Source organism: Danio rerio, chromosome 17 (assembly GCF_049306965.1).
Source record: "Danio rerio strain Tuebingen ecotype United States chromosome 17, GRCz12tu, whole genome shotgun sequence".
Classification (NCBI taxonomy): Eukaryota; Metazoa; Chordata; class Actinopteri; order Cypriniformes; family Danionidae; genus Danio; species Danio rerio.
This window is the reverse complement of record NC_133192.1, coordinates 27,843,092-27,858,470: the sequence shown is the minus strand read 5'-3', so window position 1 is coordinate 27,858,470 and position 15,379 is coordinate 27,843,092.

Genomic DNA, 15,379 nt, shown 5'->3' with positions numbered 1-15,379 from the left:
AGCAGTGGAGATTTTTCTTCATTTTAAGGCTTCAGTGATACATTTAGGTTATGACAAGAGTCTGTTTAAATGATTTATTTAAACAAATCAGTCAAATCAAAAATCAACCATTGGATGCTGTTTGAACAAAGTGTGTGTAGGTATAGTCTGTCCACTGCATATTGGAGTAATATAAACTCAACAAGTCTCTTTTTTTAGTTTCCTGACATTAAAATACCACCCAAATCCCAGTGATTTTGAGGCCCTACAGAACAGGACATAGGAATGCGGTTGTCCCCACCCACCAAATTGATTGACAGATGTTTCTATAATAACATGCATAAATATATCCACAGAATAATTTTCGCAAAGAAACTTAGATTAAAACAAATGTTCCAACTTTCTGTGATCAGCTGCACCATGATAATGAATTTTTCAAGTTTAAAACTTAAAACTTAAAAAAACAAACAAAAAAAACAGGGCATAATTGGAATGAAGAGGGTAAATCTGTCATTCTTAACCGCTATAATCACCACTGCCACATGGTGACAGTAAATGCGAGTATGTGTGTACCGTAAATGTCATTTGTGTGTGACTCATCATTTCAGAAACGCTTGAAAACAAACAAACAAACAAACAAACAAACAAACAAACAAACAAACAAACAAACAAAAAAACACTACAAATACATCAAATAAACTTACTTGGTACTTTTGACTAGTGACCTTATTTCAGCTTGATCCATGTCTGTCTTTATCACACAGACACGCATGTCAGAGCGGTGGGTGGGGAGAAGCAGTGCATTTATATTTAAAATTTGTAAAATTTCATGGCAAAATAAAATGGTTACAAATTGTATTATTGTTATTGTTGTTGTTATCATCATCATTATTATTATTATTATTATTATTATTATTATTATTATTATTATTATTATTATCATACATGTTAGGGCACCTTTCATGGCATTTAAGCACACCGTACTTAAGACCACACCAAGAGTATTGTGTTTAATAAGGCAGATATATAATAGACATTTAAACATAGTCATCTTGGCTAGATCAAGGCTTAATTTGGTAGACGTCTGCTATAAGAAACATCACAAATCGTCAATGCCACTCAATGCAAATTATCATTTGCATTTGTTTATATGGCTAAACATCTTTTTCACCAAGAAGGTTAATACAGATTCCAAAGACAGATATTGATAAGATCAGGAAATGAATATGTGTGTGGATTTGGGTTTTACGATGTGGTAACATGTTGATTGGTCTGTTTGTATGTCTCAGTATTTGGTCAAGAAAGATACAAAATAGGTGGTAAACTTTGCTCTGTCTTTTTTGTCTGCTCTGAACCTTTTCTGCTCTGCTCCTTTCTTGTTCTAAAGTCTATCTTCAAGGGCTCTCTTTGGGGCCTGCTTTCTGTTCTTTGTCTCTCTTTCCCTCTCTCAGGTAATTTTAATTTACATTTAGGCTGGGTACAATTAATATTGTTTTTTGTCATTTCATGATTAATCATTTTATACAGTTATTTAACAAAACTAAATTATTTAGCTGTAGCCATAGCAAATTATTGTCATTAAATCATTTTATTTTCAAGTATTCTGTGAATTACTCATAAATAATTGCTCCACATTACAATACAATACAATCACATAATAGCAACACTCTCCCACATTTTCAGCTATTAATGCTGTCCTTTTTTACATGTTTGGTATAAGATTGCAGAGGGATGGTTTGACTAGAAATGTACAGTTTTTTACCATCACTAATAACTTAAGTCATTCGGCAGATTTTGTGTTGTGATTCTGGATTATACATATTTATTTGTTCATTTTTTTATTTGGTTATATATATATAAAGGTGTGTTTTATTCAAAAAAATATCAGTCCCTAAAGAGATTCCTGCAAAAAAAAAAAAAAAAACAATTAAATGACTTTTTTATTTTTCCACATCTTTCTGGTTTGTTTCATTCAATAATAGTTTGCCATAACAAAAACCCATTTCCTGTTATCGCTAAACCCTCAGGGATAATGAAATATTTAATTAAATTGAGTAAACTTGTTAACAAAAGTTTAGCAGCAAAAGCACACTTTACATTGTCTTCTTAACCAATCACCTACTCCCTAAAACATATTTAAGGCAGACCAGCCATCCACCAAGCTTCTTCTCATTCTCTCTAGCCCACCCTCCCTCCCTTTATTTCCTCGTTTCCCATTAACAATCCTATAACTCTCTTTTCACTCCTAGGTTGAATTGGGTCTCTGTAATTCCAAAATATTACAGAGACGGTACTCCCATTTTGAGTCTTTGGGCATTATCGTATGACGCCCAATCAACCAACCTACCTGTTCACTGTTTATCCTCTTACTTCCCTTCCCCCTCATCCCACTGTTCTCTTACCATATTTTTTATTCCTACAATAAAGTCTAGCTCAAAGTGTGGCATGGTTTAACTCATAATTAATGTAAGTAAAAATGCATTGATCTTTACTGAACTGTTGTTTAGAAGTTTTATTAATTAACAGTATCACACAGACAGTTTCTGGCAAAATTAGCTCTATGGATTTTTTTCTCTCTCTTAGTTTACTTCAATAATAAGATGTTTTTCTGATACCTTTCATACGGTTCATTTTTTGGTATATGCTATGAGTTATGAGAGTGTTTGAATGATTTTACTGCCATCTGTCTTCTCAAACTCACCTCCTTGTTGCCATAGAAACTTGACTAATCATCACATGTTTTCTCCAGCGATGAAGAGGTCAGAGCATTAATGGGGGCACAACATTAACTAAAAATTTGCAGACTTTACCCACTAGTGAAAGTCCAAGAAGTATTGCTATGGTCATGATCATTTTGGAATAGACAGACGACCTGGAGGTATGATTAGAGTTATTAAGGGTTGTGAGGTCAGAGGTCATGGTTTATGGTCAACACATGCAACCAATATAGCTCATTAAATAGGTCACTGCTCCAGTCAGGCCAAATGACCATTATACAAATCGAGAAGGAGGATATTTGAACTGCATTTGAATCATTTTTATGGGTGTAATGGAGGACAAATGAAAAGATTATTAGTTCATTAGTTCTCATGCAATTAAATGAGAACAAGCCATTAGGAGAACTAATAGCCAATAACAACAGGGGATATTCAGCAAACACAAAGGCTGTGTAATGGTCTATTAGGGATAAACCATTATTAATCCATCATTTGCTTTGTTTGGTGGGTCAGTGCTGAAATACAGTAACTAATGCTTTGTATGCAAGTTTTATTCTGGCATTCATAAAAAACGCTGCAAACATAATCAAAGTCTGTATTTAATGGGTTGCTGCAAATGAAAAGGATTTCATTGTGCATTTTTGGTTCTTTTTTAAAAGTCACTACTATATTATCTTTAGTGTACTGACTCTGGTGGAAATAAAGTTGCACTAAATATAATATAATTCTAAATGCTAAATATTATATGTACATTGTAAAAAAGAAAATAATGCATAATGTATAAACTTATATATAAGATATACTCATTTAATATTGCTCATATATATATATATATATATATATATATATATATATATATATATATATATATATATATATATATATATATATATATATATATATATATATATATATGAGCAATATCACATGAGTAGCTGTATATCGGAATTGGTGGGAGGCGTGCGTTGGCACGAGGCCGCAGGCTGAGTGCCTTAGTGCCCCCACCAGTGGCGATATACAGCCATATTGCACTGTTACTCGTGTGATATTGCGTTTATACAACATTTTCACAGCATAATTGTGTGTATAAAAACAAAATCAAACATGGAGAGTCTCAAAAACCTTTTTGTATGAGGAACTACTTTCTCCCGCCTTGGATTCAAATCATAAGCTGACAGTTAAACAGCTGATTAAGCATCTTTTAAACTTTAGATCTGTAGTGTCTGCTTTTTGTATGTGGGTGGAGTAATACACAAAGGCTAAAGAGGCTTTACGGGTGCTGATATTACTTAAATATATCACGGCTATCAGCCAATCAGATTCAAGAACTAGATATATATATATGTGTTATATATATATGGCAAAGCAGTGGCGCAGTAAGTAGTGCTGTCGCCTCACAGCATACACACACACACACACACACACACACACACACACACACACACACACACAAACTCACAGGCCACTTTAATAGGTACTCCTTACTAGTACAGGGTGGGGCCCAGCTACCTTAATCCTTTGTGGCCTAAATTCGCAAAGGTACTGTAAATATTACTCAGAGATTTTGTCCATATTGACATGGTAGCATTACTCAGTTGCTGCAGATTTCTTTGCTGCACATCCATGATGCAAATCTCCTATTCCACCACATCTCAAAAGTGCACTATTGGATTGAGTGGATTGACTGTGAAGACCATTTGAGTACATTGAACTCATAGTCTTGTTTAAGAAACCAGTCTGAGATCTGCCAACACTCCCATTTTTCCCTGTCTTTCGTATTTCAGACCCATCTTCCACCCATCTCCCATATTGTTTTGTCTCCCGGAAAACTCCCAGAATTACATGCCTAAATGCATTGATTTACTGCCATGTGATTGGCTGATTAGAAATGTGCATTAACAAGCAGTTGGACCTAATACAGTGGCCATATAAAAACATAATCAACACTGAACTCAGCAATGACAGTTATATAAAATTAGCTTAGCTTGACAAAAGTTAGAGTATTTAAAATGTTATTCTCTTACACTTCTATATAGAAGTTATATTCCTGGTTCCTGGAAGAACAGCCGCTTCACTGGAAAAAAATGTGGTAAAGCTAGTGTTATTATGTAATTCCATTCTCTCCAACACTGCCCACTACATGCACTCCCCATGGTAGTATCTGACCTCTACAGGTGTAAGTGTTGTGAGTGTGAAGAAGGTCACTGCCTCTGGGTGCTTCCATACAGGCCTAAATGTGGATCTGTCATGGACTAATCCATAAATGCTGTTCTTACCTGCCACTCTCATCCATATAACATGAGGTGGCACATCTGTTTATGTGCGTTTTCAAGCCTTGACAGATGGCATTGCAGTTAGAAATGCACGCACACGCACACAGATCCTTTCCAATGTTCTTCTCTGTTTTTGAAAGCAATCGGCAGATGGAGGTCCTTTCACCACCTCTGGGTGCAGAGCAACACGCCTACTGTACCATATAGAATGACACATTATACGTGAGGCAGATTGAATAAAAGGCTTTGACATTATTTGCTGCTGTTAGAGGCTTCATGCTGCTTTCAAAGGCTTATTTTTGTGATAATTTTTTGCGTGATGGAACCAGAGGGGTCATTTGAAAGTTCGGTGCATGTAATCAACTGTTTTCTTTATTCAGGTCATCCATTATGATCTCCTGTTACAACAGAGGACAGTTCTGCCACAAATTCATGCCGTTTTTAAACAAGCCGACGGCTAGTTTTCTAAGTAATGTTTTTTATGGGTAGACAGAGAAAGGGAGAGGGAGAGAAAGAGAGAGGGAGATGAGGAGAAAAGGTTCTTTTATTGAACAAATGTAAAGTGCGAAATGTCTTTTCTGAGAAGCTTCACCTTGAAATCCATTTCTTTGACCATAATGCAGTTATTGTGAAAGGGCTGATTGGACAATCCTTTTATGAAGTTTTAATTAGTGAAAGGATATTTAATCCTCACACAGCTTTATAGGTAAGCCAAGATGTTTTATTTATTTTTTTTGTAGGCCTTCATGCAAAAATGTTACCTGTGTATGGACAAGAAAACATGCACTATTTTTAAAACTACTTCTGAAACTTTTATTTCTCAAATAAGCATATGTATGATGCAGATAAACAAATGCATGCACAAAATGTGTACAATATTTATCTTATATTTATATCAGTGGTGTGAATGAAGCAGTGCAGCAATTTTTGCAGTCTATTTTTTAAAAGTTAAAGTGACAGCACATTTTTCTCAGTAAAAACACAAAACATTATAGATTAAAGCACAGAAAAGTACACTTTTACATGAACAAAGCATCTTAATTGACGCCACTCATGGAGAGAAAAACAAAACTCTTTTTGGCCTTCAGTATTTGTAATAAAGACATAAATGTAAAAGAAAAGGCATGAGAGTCAGCAGTTTCTGTAGATGGGAAATTCTACAGTAACGTAAAATGTTTGTGATAGATCATTACCTTTTAATGTAGGAAATGCAGGCTATGTTCAAATCACTTTACCACTTGCTTGAGCAACCTAACATATACATCTGTACAGAAGTATAAATCTTGAATAAAATGTTTGCGTTTGGCTGTGTAGGAGTTGTGCAGGTAAACCTCACTCCCCCGATCTCAAGAGGCTCGCTAGTGACTGATGATGCAGACTGCAGTCTTTGACATCCTTGTTAGTGTGCTCGCCTCCATGCAGCAGTCACTGGTGTGATTCCCAAGTGGCAAGTACAACCAGAAGCGTTGAACTGGATGGGAGTGAGGTTTAGGGGTGAACAGTGGTCAGCTATTAGTAGCTGTGCAGGTTAACCTCACTCCCATGATCCCAAGAGGGACACTAGTGACCGGTAATAGAAACAGCAGCCTTTAGCCTGCTTGTTAGAGGATGTCTACCTCCCATGAAGTAAACGCTGATTTGAATCCAGTTCAGAGTGAGATAAGTAGAACCAGGAGTGTTACACTGGAGCTATAAACCTAATATTTTTTCTGACCTCTTGAGGCACAATGATGACTAATGATAGGTAATGCATACTTTAGCATCCTTTTAAGTGCATGTATGCACACCTTTAGTATGTAATTAGAATAATTTAACATGGTGATGAAGTTACAAACAAACAAACAAAATGTCCAATCTCTAACATTTTTTTCCAAATATTACAGCCCCTCTGTAACATTTTGTGTATTTAAAGCCTATTTATTTTTATATTGTAAGGACAGCTTTTTCTCTCCATAATATCAGACCCTGAGAACTGTTGTGGAATTCCATGAGGCAAGACCACAAGAATTGTCAGGAACTAAAACAAACTTTCTATACTGAGAAGAAGATTAGCCAGGAAACCAGTTGTTCAACTGTCTTGATCATGCAGCTTGAGCTCCTCCTTCTGCCCTAGACTTTATCTACCCATCAGAGCAGCTCTCTCACATTTCACACAGAATGTCTAAGTTTTCAATATAGCGTATCTTTTGGACGTATATTCATGTTTGGTATCATTTTAAATGTCTGTGTATGATTGGTAAAGTGGTATAAATTCTACAGTAATGTTTCACATTTTGGACATCAGTGAGTCATACACCCACAGTGGGTGAGGCAGCTTGGGTTCAGGAGACACTGGTAGTTTATTTTGCCCCCGTGGGTCAGGAGGTTTTGGTTCAGGAAGTGCTAAAGGATCATATGGACCCGATAGGTCACATGGCTCTAGCAGCTCTGGGAAGTCATACGGCACTGGCAGCCATTCGTGGAACTCAGGCAGAAGCTCTGGCCTTTCGCAGGACTCAGGTGGTGGCTTGGGCCTTTCGTGTGACTCAGGGGCGACTCAGGTCTTTCATGGAACTCAGGCGGCAGCTGGGGCCTTTCGTGTGACTCAGGCGGCAGCTGGGGCTATAAAACGGCTATAAACTCCAGCAAGATAAAGTCATAATATGCAGAGCCCTAGAACTTTATCTATAAAGTATAATAATGGAAACTGTTCATTATAACTGAAAGTAAAATGGTGTTTGCTAGCCGCACACATCACGCACCAGTCAGTCAGTCAGTGACCTTAAAGGGTTAAACAAATAGCGCACAGCACTACTACAGTTACAGAAAAGTTTGTGCTGTTATAATTCACTTACCTTTTAATACTTTTTAAAAAAACAAGACATAATGTTTTAAATGAGAAGCTGTAATGTAGCCGTGGCGGAATGAATTTTGGTGTGGCGCCCCGCCACGAAAGAATGAATATAGCAGAAACCATGTAGGCCAGGGGTGACCAACCTTATTCCTGGAGACCTTCCTTCAGATTTCAGTAGCAACCCATATCAAACACACCTGCCTGTATTTATCAAGTGCTGTTCAGGTTCTAATAAATCGGCTTAGGTGTGTTTGATTAGGGTTGGAGCTGAACTTTGCAGGTAGGTAGATCTCCAGGAACAGGGTTGAGCACCACTGATGTGGGCAATCCAGAAATGTGGTCAAAGTAACAGGCGAGAGGTCAGAAGGCAGGCGACAGACAGGGATAAATATATTAACAAGGCAGGGATCAAAAACCCGGAAAAACAAGATAAAGGAAATGCGTTGTAATGTCACTTACAGTGAACAAAACACTGCAACTAGAGAGAGTGTGTTTGCTGCTTAGTGTGTGTAATCAGTCAGGATAAAGAACACGTGTGTGGGAGCGTGGGAGCGTGGGAGTGTGGGAGTATGGGAGTGCATGTATGGCGATGTAGTCTATAAAATGGAGGATTTGTAGTCCGTAAGTGATTGTGCTTGTTTTCCAGATGTGACCAATGTCTTTTATTTTTGAGCTACTGCTGTTTTACATGTTATACCATAATCATACACAATGAACCATTAAATGAAAATAAGGTATAGATTAATCGATCTAAATTAGACTAAATAAAACCTATAAGATGATCAGCTTGAATTAGATGAATCTAAACGTTTATTATTATTAATTGGAACAGTTTTATTCCAGCCAAATTAAAATAAATAAGATGTTCTCCAGAAGAAAAAGTATATTATGAAATACATTCTGAAATGTTATTTTTTGGTAAAAAAGTAAATATTTGAAAAAATAAAATTTCTCAGGAGGGCTAATGAAGTAATTTTACCTTACTCTGTATATTTCATTCATTCTTTCATTTTCTTTTCAGCTTAGTTTCTTTACTAATCTGGGTGTGCCACAGCGGAATGAACCGCCAACTTATCCAGCAGGTTTTACGCAGCAAATGCCCTTCCTTCCAGCTACAACCCATCTCTGGGAAACATCCACACACACACTCATTCGCACTCATACACTACGGACAAATTAGCCCACCCAATTCACCTGTACTGCATGTCTTTGGACTGTGGGGGAAACCGGAGCACCCGGAGAAAACCCATGCAAATGCAGGAAGAACATGTAAACTCCTCACAGAAATGCCAACTAACCCAGTTGAGGCTCGAACCAGTGACATTCTTGCTGTCAGGTGAGGTATTTACTGCGACACCCTGTATATTTTATATTGATGATATTTTGTTTTAGTTTTTTTGAGTGTATACCGATATAATAATTATATATCATGATAATGATTTTAAATGTAAATATGTTTGGCTACATTATCTGGATTTATACCTGTATTTTAGTTTGTTGGCTACAGCTGCTTCACTGCTTTTCTCTATTATTTATTTGATTGTCATTATTTTACTCTATCTCGTCTGTATAACATTCTCGTGTTGAAGTTCATTGCTGGTGGTTGGTGCTGGAACGCAGCTGCCTGCTGCACTGCTCTGTATCCAGACTGCTGTGAGAAATCTCTTCGCTGTGTGCCGGCTGTGACTGCCGTGTGTTTGTGCTTGATGCAGTGGCATTTATTCTCCATCTGTGGCCTGGAAGCTGTGGGTTATCGCAGTTTGTTTTATCACTCCAATGGGGACTGATTGTCTGGATTTTATTTTTCCACTCACACTCATTCAGTTTGGTCTGGTAAATCAGCGTGTGTGATATACCTACTCTGAACTATGCCTGAGCTCTGTTGTTATATCACGTGTGTGTGTGTGTGTAGTATGTATTTGTTTGCTTGGTTTATTTGGATGCACTTCTGTATTGCCCACAGCATTATATAAAGTAAACATATTATCGTTATTATTTTTCAGCAGCAAATCTGTAATTAGATGACACAGCCAGCGTTTCAACACCTATATGAGAAAGCAAACTCCGCTGCAAGCTTCTTCTAGAAGGCTGATATATTGTGTAAGTGTAAATCATTTTAACGATATTTCTCAAAACTACCTTGAGGCTTCTTTGAAAAAAGCACCTTGGGCGTTTGTGTTTTGTAGCAGAAAGCTGTCTTTTCTCTTTTGGAACAAAACAACAATAGGCAGGCACTGTCAATCAAAGGAACGACACTTAAAACATTATAACAAACCATAAAAAACAACTTGTTAACAGGATAAAACTGTTAAAACATTAAAAACACGATTGTCACTGAAATTTCAGGATGATAATTCCTTTGGCAAGATTCCAGCTGTTTCACAAAGACTCCCTACATTCTCATCTGCAGATTTTCATTTAAAATGTTTGCATCAAAAACATCAAAATGTATTAATTTAAAACATCAATAAATCAATAGAGAGGTTACACAAAAAGTATGACTATTTAGGGCTGGGTGGTACTGTATGACCCTTGAAAAATAGATTCCCCGTGGGTCGATTCGGTTAGTTGCTGAAACACAACCGCCATGTAAATTAACCCGTAGGCTAAATGAACCATTCTCAAAGACACACAAACAGAAAAGATACTGGCTTCAGGGAAGCCAAAAGGAGTTTGAAAACACTGGAAAAAAATATTTTTGTGCATCTCTACCAATATTGAACAGAGTCCAAATGATTATTTAAAAAAATATTTCAGTTTTTTTATTCTTTTTTTTTTTTAACTCTCTTTTCTTTTTCTTTTTTCTTTTTTTTAATTGACTGTCTGGAATAACTCACAGACTCTTCTTCAGTTTAGTCCCTGATTTATCAGGGGTCTCCACAGCACAATGAACCGCCAATTACTCTGGCACATGAACTTCCTGCCCTGGAAATACACTAACTCCTGAACCCCCAGTGCTGGGAAACCCATTCACTCTGTCACTCACACTATGGCCATTTAAGTTTATTCAGTTCACCTATACATGTCTTGGAGAAAAGCCATACAAACACAGGGTGAACAGGCAAACTTCATACAGAAATGCCTCCTGGCTCAGCTGAGACTCAAACCAGCAACCTTCTTGCTGTGGGGCGACAGTGCTAACCACTGAGCAACCAACTATTATATTTATTTAAATAATCATGATATTAAAAATATATTCTTACCATAAAAAATACCCATACTGTAGAATAGAATTATGGTCATGCTGCCCACCAAAATGACCCTGAATTATTGATGAGTTTCAACCTGATGCCTGACATAAAGTTGGCATAAAATGTAAATGTTTAAAAAAAAAGACTTTTAGTTTTTTAACCCTGTAATATCTAGTGAAACAGCCAATCATTCGAGAGGGGTCTAGATGCAGACCTAGTGCAGATGCAATCTGATAGGCTCACCTAATGTTACTCCTAACCCTATCCCTCACGGTGACATTACCAGCTCAATTAAGTGCATTGTGTCTGACATTGCATTGCTGAGAGATGCAATCTCATCTTGCATTATAAAGAATGCATCCAGATACCACTGAATCATTCTGATTGCTCAAAACTCTGACCACAATCAATAAAGCTACAAGCTCACACTCAGATCTGCCTCCATTTTTGACATAATAAAATCCAGTCTGAAATAATGGCGAGAAGAAGGTCCACTCTTTTCTTCTCTTTTTTTCTTTTTCAATAACCTGTTACAATGCATGTGACAAAACAGAAAAAAGATCTGTCATTACTTCCAGTACCATATAAGACTCACGGCCAATTTTCTCTCTCCATTTGCTGTGAATTGATATAACAACGTGCCATTATTCCCTATGCAGTTTACAATGCCTTTTGTGCCTCTTTCAAGGATTTCCTACCCCACCTAAGTTCATCTTCAGGCCTCAATAGGGGAACTGGACCATTGTGTATCAATAGATATTTAATATCTATATTTAATATCCATCAAATTTAGACAATTTTATTTCTAATTGTAAGATCAGATCACATTCATCGTTTATGGCTCAATGTAGAGTTTTGATTTATACCTGATCCCATACTATTCAGTTATACGTTTATTAGGGACCAATGCAGCACACAGTCACGCTCCACGATTTGCGTACATTCTCACGAACAGGATCTTGACATCTGAAGTAAGTCAGAGGGTGCAAGGTTAACTAATACCCAATAAGTCCGGTTGCCTACTGCTCACTCATACTAAAAATGTAGTTAATTTAGTCATTTCCATACAACTTGCTAAATCAGCGATAACCAGGAATCAAAGAGTCTCCACACTGATGTGCCTACAACTCTATACAGTGTAGCACTTTGTTTAGATGTCATGTACATAGACCAAGGTAGCACCAGCCTCCACATAATCTACTGGATATAAAAGATTTCAGGAGAATTCAGAATGAATCAAAACTTGACACTTTTTATTTTCCAGATGAAAGTGTATCATGCCAATAACAGATACAAAGAATAAAAGCCAATTCTGAAATGCGCTACATCAATTATTCAAAGATAAATACAAGAGTTATAAATGTATATAGAACATTGCAGCATGTAAGTCTCTGATGCAAATGCTCAGAAGCTAGTACACTGCAGCGGGGCGTCCTGGTTACAAGATCCCAATGACCTATTTCGTACCTTCCCTTAAATACTCAGAACAAACAGCCATAAATTCAAGACAACAAAAGCATCACCGAGACCCTTGCCTGGTAATGAGTTTCAGGTGTCAACCATTTGCTAAGGTGTAGGATCTGGCAAAGTCTTTACAAAAGCCAAAAACCAAATCAACACATACAAGCAAAATATTACAGTAAAATTAAGACCACTTTACCAATCACATGAAGACATTTAAAATTATACCAAAGATGAATATAGAACTACAAGATACACCATATTAAAAACTTGGACATTTTAAGTGAAATGTGAGTAATCTGCTCTGATGGAGAAGGTAATGTAAAAGTCAAGAAAGGGGGGCTCAGGGTGAAAGGAGAAGAGTGAGCTTTCCTAAATTCCCACCTGGTGAGGTGTAGCTCTGTGTTTCCAGCCCATGCTTGTATTGTCAAAGTATCTGTGGTAGCTCAGGATGATTTGAATACAACAGTTGAACAGCTGGTTTCCTGATCTTCTTCTTAGATCAGAAAGTTTATTGTTTTAGTGCCTGACAATTCTCGTGGTCTTACCTCGTAGAATTTTCACAACAGTTCTCAGAGTTTGATAGTATGGAGTCTTACAATATACATTTGATTAGTCAGTATAGAAGCCAAATCTGGAGCTTAGCTAACAAAATAACTTATGATAACCGTCCAAAAAAATAGTACATCCAAATGTATAAGTTATAGAAAAATATTAAATGCAAATATAAAAAAGAGTAAAAATCAAGAGATGTAAAAGAATGTAATTTAAAAAAAAAATTGTGGGTTGAATTTTTTTTTTTTTTTTGCAATTTTTTGCTTGGATGTTTGGTAACTAAAATTCGATTTTAATAAATAAATCTGTTTAATAAATCTGTTTTGTTTAAATGCACCAAATTACATATTCACTGAAAAATGGATAAAAAATATATATATATATATAATGGGGTGTACTCAATTATGCCAAGCACTGTAAGTGATCAAGATAAGGAGCTGAAGAGCTCGTTTCGACTTTTGAGAGCTAACAAAGTCTAGATGAAACTGAAGATATCGAGATGTAAATGTGAATGATTAGATTAATTCATACATATTTCATTTAAAGCTTTTTTTGACCTTGTATTTTCCAGTGAAACAGATACCCTTTTAGTTCACTCAAACATTCAGTCAATACATGTGCAAACTTGCATTCAGATACTGCACATCTCCATTTTGACATCTAAAAATTTCATCCACAATATGACCAAATCCTCACCCCCCCCACTTCTTTTTTCAGATAATCTATTCAACTGTAACGCAGATCAAAAGAGTGAGGAAAACTGCTATTACTTCAATAAAATGGCTGTCTAATGCATTTATTGTAGTAAAAGAAAGTATTGTGCAGTATTCATTCTCCAGTTATGGATAGTTTTCTCTCTTTATTTCCTGTAACGGGACACATTTGTGCTCCTATACAATTTTCAGTCACTTTCCACTTTGTAAAAATTTTCAAAAGAATTTGCTCTCACCTAAAATTGCCAAATTTTACCCCCTGAAGTTAATTTTTCAGAGCACGAGCAGTCGAATGTAAGGTCTTTAAGGCTGGGTTATAATTTTTCATGATTTTCTTGCTGCTTATTGAAACCATTTCATCATCTCCTTCATCAAAAGTTATGTCCAAAGTGTTAAGACATTTTTAAAAAATCTTGATTGATTGAACCTTCCAGTCTCTTTGGATTTTTTTGCAGTTTCTGTATAAGGCAGCAGCGCCTCTCCTCAATCAGGCGGCTGCTGAGAGTAAGTTTAGTCTTCATTAGAGGACACAGATGAGGCATCTGTGGGGAGATTAGGCCTGGTGTGAGATGGCACTTAGTCAACCCCCCTGCTGCTCTCTTCATCAGCTCCTGTTTATGGAAGGAGAGAGTGATGACGGAAGCTTCTCTTCTGGCTTCAGGCTCTGCTAATTGTCCAATAGGCCGATGGCGTGTCGAGGGACAGTGTGAGATGTGACACTCCATCTTCATATGGCCTAACTAAAGCCTCGCTGCTGGAGCTACTCATGCATCCAGACTGATGCTCACTTTTGGCCAGTGTTTCCAAAACTTGGAAGGTTCATTTGAGCAAGCTGAGGCAACGGCATTATATGAAGAATGAGGCTAAATACTTAAAAGATAAACGGCTGTGCAGTTTTATTTGCCAAAGCAGAGCTCTTCAAATAGTGCCTTTAAAAGCTGTCTTGAAACTATTTACTCTGCCGTAATGATTTCATACCTTGCTGATTCAGTTCTAAGCATCAATGTTATTTTATTTTGAGAACTATCAAGTGGTTAATGCAGCTTCTATGCAAACGTGCTTAGTTTTAAGAACACGTTTATAGGAAATAATACTATTTTTCCTTGATACAATTATGACAAAACTTTTATACATGTTCCATGTTCAAGCATTTTATGCTTTTAAGTGGTGCAGCAGTACAAAAATCCTCAGCAGATACTGATAACCTAGCTGACACTAATAGTGAGTCTGAAAGTTTAGTCGCTCTGCATTTCAAATCTTCTTTTTAAAGTATAATTACACAACACTGAAATGCAAATGAGGGTGGCATGGTTACGCAGTGGGTAGCACTGTCACCACACAGCAATGTGTATGGGTGATTCCCAGTGATAGGTTGCAGCTGGAAGGGCATCCACTTCGTTAAACATATTCTGGATAAGTTGGTGCGTGAAATTCCACTGCGGTGATTCTTGGTTAATAAAAGGACTAATCCGAAAATGAATGAATGAATGAAACACAAATGATAACTTTATTTTGTCTATTTCTACAAGCTGTTTCAGAGTGAGAACAAAGATTTACATTCCTTTCTCACTTTTTTTTTTTACATTTTAAATGCTATTTCTTAAAAAAAAAATAATAAAAAAACTTTAAAAAATTTTCTCATGAAAAATTTCTCATG